The following is a 5,753-nucleotide window of genomic DNA, read 5'->3' as shown; positions in this document are numbered from 1 at the left end:
GGGAGAGGGAGGGGGGAGGAGAAAAAAGAGAGAGAGAGAGAGAGAGAGAGAGAGAGAGAGAGAGAGAGAGAGAGAGAGAGAGAGAGAGAGAGAGAATGAGGAACTATTATAGGGAGGAAGATGACTACCAAGAGAAAGAAAACGGTGGGAGATAAGAATGAAGTCCTTGTGTGGCACTGTGAAGTTCTGGTGTGGCACTGTGAAGTTCTGGTGTGGCACTGTGAAGTTCTGGTGTGGCACTGTGAAGTTCTGGTGTGGCACTGTGAAGTTCTGGTGTGGCACTGTGAAGTTCTGGTGTGGCACTGAACAATCCCAGCACTCTGAAGGAAAAGGAAGCTATAACTGAATTCATGGCCAGCTGCATATACTTAATGAGAACCTGTCTCAAAGCAAAGCATGAGAACAAACAAACAAACACATTTTTAAAAAGGTATAAATTCATATGAACAAAGTGTCTCACTGGAACTCATTTCTTTATATTTAAACCAAAATAATAAAATTTCTTTTACTCCAATTAAAGAAGAAACTCTTGAACAAATATGTATATCTTTCCTTTAAAACAATTATCCTCTTAGCTAATTCTAAGAGAGTATGTTTATTAATTTTTATTAAGGAACATACTCTAGACAGTCTGCTATATATCAATATCGCAAGTAAATGAGAAGTCTTAAAATAATAACAAAATTTAAAAAACAAACAAACAAACAAAAAACAAAATCAAAATCTCAAAGCACTTCAATTTATTTTATTAGCTTCTCGTGGTAGCACTTGCAGATTAATATGTCAAACACAATCACAAAATTAACTTTACTCAGCCTTCTTTTTATGTCGTAGAATTTTCAGCAGTTTGGGGCACAAAGAGAAAGGTACTTAACATCAATAACTGTAGCAAGACTTTGGAGAAGGGCTGCTACTCTCGCAGACTTCACCAGGTTCTTGCTGATCACAGGCACACAGCAGAGTACACAGAAGCATAAAATTTGGCAGCTATCACATTTCAACCACAGCTGAATTTAGTACATCAGTGAATTCCAAAGTTATATTTACAAAAGGAGGAAGGAAAATAAAAATCAGTTTGTTTCTGTTCTTAAATAAAGATTGAGTTCAAGTTGAATATCAATTCTTCAACAACGCAAAGTTTTTAACAATGTTATCAGTCTACTTAGACTTAATTCTCAATATACTCTTATTAATCAGTGTACTATTTCAATCCTAATCATTAATTACTCTATTTGGAAAATATTTCTTAAAATAAGTTAGATAACTGACTAATTCTTAATTCTTATTAAGTTTCCAATAAGGCATCAAAAAAGACTTCTCATTTATAGAAAATATTTTCTTGACCATGAAGAAAATTAGGTACACTCATTTACTTTGCAGCTTTACTATTATATTACTTATTTAAACATTGTATTATTACTATATATTTCCTTATGATGGCCTTTTTGTTTCATTTAGTTCATAGAACATACTTTATGAAGGATGGTGAGACCGAGCACAAGGGAAGGAAAAGTTGGTGCATTTAAATAAGGCAAAAATAAGGCAACACCCAGATAGCCTGGAGGCTGCAAAAGTGGATCTACAGTGTATGGAAATCAGTTCATAAATTATGCAAACCCAGCCCTTTTCACCTGAGGCAATTTGAGAATGACCAAAATACATCTAGTTTAGGACACACCTATCTGTAGTTTGAGCCAACCTCATGGTCCATTAGGATCAACATAGAAACAGTCTAATCCTTTAGACACAGTTGCCTATTGACAGTAAAAACTGTTAACATATTATAACCTGCAGGTATCAACATACTGTTTGTCTGGTTTTCACCACTGACTTCTGTCTAGGGTCATTTTTACCAAAAATGTTTAAGATATTTTAACTTAATGAAGAAAAATTGATGTTTACCAAATAACTTAAAATATCAGAAAACAAAACCAAACAAACAAAAATCTTATCTGTGTGTGTGTGTGTGTGTGTGTGTGTGTGTGTGTGTATTTTTGTTTGCTTATGTCGGTGAGTACAGATGCTGTTTGCCATAGTCTTCTTGTGGTTGTCAGAGGACAGCCTTTGTTGAAACAAGTTCTCTTGCTCTTTATAGTTGTGTTTGTCCTGCCTGTTGACCCACAAAGTTTCAGATATTCTCCTATCTTTGCCTTTCACAATGGCATAGACGTGGGCCTGTGAAAGACTGCTACAACTTCATTTTCAGCTTGTATGTGCATTGTTGGAACTTAAACTTAGGCTCTTCTACTTGTATATTAACTACTTGACTCACTGACCCATCTTTCTAGCCTCTCATCCAATTACCTCCATTACGTGTGTGTTTGTGTGTGTGTGTGTGTGTGTGTGTGTGTGTGTGATGGGAAAGCATATGTAATAACATATAATATTTAGAATCAACACTCAGTGAAACTTGAAATGTGTATGAAATACATAGTATCTCAGAAGCAGCATTGGTGATGTTGGAGTAACCACTAAGTGTTTAGGACATCATTTCAACTGATTCCTTGTATTTTCTATCACTAGCAGGCCATTACCTTATTGAGATGTATGGTCATTTTTATAGTTTGTGTGTGATATGATTCTTTGTTTGATTTTGCATTGATTTTTGATTTTCAATGATATATTTACTTTGTACAAACTTTTGTTATTAATTTTTAATCCCATTTTTGAAGCATTTCTCTTGGCTTTCCATCAGGAGACAATGGTAAACCAAAGAGAGGATTCTGTGACTGTCCAACACAATGATGATTCATTGAGTTTACTGGAGTTATTTCCAGAAACATGGGTGATTCAAAGGCAGCTACAGTACCAGGAAGTACCATTGATGGTTTATGGGAAACTGTTCAGTTGAAAAGCCATGACCCATAAACAGTACCTCCTAGAAACTTACAGGTAGACTCACAGCCAAAAGCTCTCCTTCCATTCAAACTTTCACCTCCTACATAAGCAATAAAGAGAAGGAGCATGGTGAGGATCTCATGAGGCTCCTGAGCTCTGTGAGCTGTCTCAGTCCTGTCAGTCCCACAAGTCTTATGGGGTGACTAATATCTCCTTGTTAATAGGTCTGAGGTAATGAGAGCACCATGTGGGTGGTCACAGCTGCTTTAACTCAAGGCAGTGATGATGACATGTCACTCAGATGAAACAGATACACAACATGCTATAACAAAGGTTTATCTTTATTTTTTTCATAAACTATCCCTTCTGTAAATACTCAAATCTTTCATCAGTTTTCCTCTAAAATGCTTTCTATATCCGACTACTTCCCATTCATATATCAAGATCAGTATATCATATATTTGTATTCAGTCTTCAAGAAGCTACGCGTTCCACAATTCTGCATATTTGACTTTTGTTAATACACAATATGCTTTTCCTTTCAGCATCCTCTTGGCACCCTTGGTGATTATTGGGTTTTAGCCAAGTCAGATGTAGTAACCATGTACTGCTATCTGTCTTGTTCACTGCTATGCATTCATTTTTCTCAATTTAAATCCAAAGGGTGACTTGAGATTCATCATTATCAAATTCCATATCCTTGGTATTCATCCAGCATCCAAGTATTTTCAGATAACCTGAATCTCAATTTTGTCATCTATTACTTTATCCTTCCAAGTTTTAAATCATCTCAAATTTGGAAACTGACACGTTCAGCCTTGTTCATAATCTGCACCCTGAATCTTCCTCACAGCTGGGGCCAATTGATCGGTGTCAGCAGGCAAGGACAATTGCCTATTCTGAAAGCTGTCTTATCTTTCCCCAACAGGAAATGTTTAAACAGTTTCACTCTCAATTTTGGCAGAAATTTTCCTTGGTAACATATGAATATGATAGAGGATTACATATGAAATTAGGACATACTGTGTTGATTTTAATGGGAATTAATATTGGTAGCTAAATTATATGCATGTAATTTGGACTATTGAAGAGATTTATATAACATTATATGTTATTTTTATGTGCAATTGTGGGTAATCAATGCAAACTAAAATAATAATTTCACTAAATTTGTTTAAAGATTATGAATGTAAAATTCAAACAAAGCCCATTTTAAAAGTGAACTTGAAAGCAGCAAACACAAACCTAATTCCCTTTAGCTATAAAATTATGTGATTTTCCCCCCTATAATTTACAAAGTCTGTCATACTAAACTTAGCTGTCTGATAGTCAAAAGACTAATAATTTCTTTAATATAAGTGATTTAACAAGTAAAAGTGTTCCTTGTTGCAGATTTGAAATTGTTTCAGATGTTGAAAGAAGAGAGTATTTATGGCCGGGCAGTGGTGGAGCACGCCCTTAATCCCAGCACTTGGGAGGCAGAGGCAGGTGGATTTCTGAGTTCGAGGCCAGCCTGATCTACAGAGTGAGTTCCAGGACAGCCGGAGCTACCCAGAGAAACCCTGTCTCGAAAAATAAAATAAAATAAAATAAAATAAAATAAAATAAAATAAAATAAAATAATAATAAGTAAAAAAGAGTATTGTCTGATCTCATTTACAGAAATGGCACAGACATTTTACGAAATGTACATTCTTCACCTTCTAGCATACAAAAGTTGCCTTCTGTTGGCAGGATGGGTTACCTCTCCTCTTCCAGCAACCATTCTTGATTGTTTCCATGTTCTTACTCCCTCTACCCTACTGAGATTGGACAAGAGGTAGGGCTACCCTGTATCTTTGTGCTTTTGGGGAATCCCACCTTCTCCAATACAGAGAGGCAATTGATAAATACTTAAAAACAGTCCTACTCTTGGAGCTGGTATGTTTATCTCTGAGTAAAAATGGCCTTTTTTTCCCCTCCCAATGTACTTCATTTAATTTCATTTTTTATAATTTTAATTATTTCTTTTGTTTATAAATAAACAACTAACTTGATATCTAATCTCTTACATTCTATGAGTATATACTAAAATATGATGTTCTTTATATCTGGCCAATATTCCAAGTAACATGAAATATAATTTAGCTAGTATGCTACATCCCATTTGGTCTAAAGTGCGATTTTTTTATTATTTATTTATTTATTTATTTATTTATTTATTTATTTATTTGGTGTTTTGAAACAGGGTTTCTCTATGTTGCCCTGACTGTCCTGGAACTCACTTTGTAGACCAGGCTGGCCTTGAAATTGGAAATCTGACTTCCTCTGCCTCCCAAGTGCTGAGATTAAAGGCATGCACCAACACTGCCCAGAGCAAAAGTTTTAATTGTTAAAATTATATGTGTTTCTATATCATATTATTTGTTGTGAGTGCTGAATTGTACACCAGATTTCTAAAGCCTACTTCTTTTGCTTAACCAAGTTTATGCTATTTGAATAAAAAGAAAGAGAAAGTTTTATATGTATGAACAACCAATTCATAACAAATGTTAACAGATCTGCATCACAGCCCCTGATTAATATTTTAAAGTGAGAAAAATGGTACTGAACAAATAATGGATATTAGATACTGGTCATGTATTTGGTCTCTTTTTCAATAGACAAATATTTTACATACTATTTGCAGTACCTATCATAAAGCATTTTCTTCATGTTTTAATCACCAAATATAAATTCATAGAACTGTGACTTGTGCCAGACAACATTGGACTAAATTTTTGTACCAAAATAAATATTTAAGAGTGACTACATGCAAAAGTTGTCTCATACTGAGTTCTAGTAATTATAATAGGTACATTTGTTCCCATATACATAAACACTGTTTTATAAGAAATATATTCCTTCTGGGGTCTTGAGACTTTCCTATAATCCAT

Source organism: Mus caroli, unplaced genomic scaffold (assembly GCF_978045245.1).
Source record: "Mus caroli unplaced genomic scaffold, Mus_caroli_1 scaffold_10, whole genome shotgun sequence".
In the NCBI taxonomy this organism is placed as follows: Eukaryota; Metazoa; Chordata; class Mammalia; order Rodentia; family Muridae; genus Mus; species Mus caroli.
The sequence above is the reverse complement of the archived record's forward strand: the minus strand, read 5'-3'. Positions refer to the sequence as shown.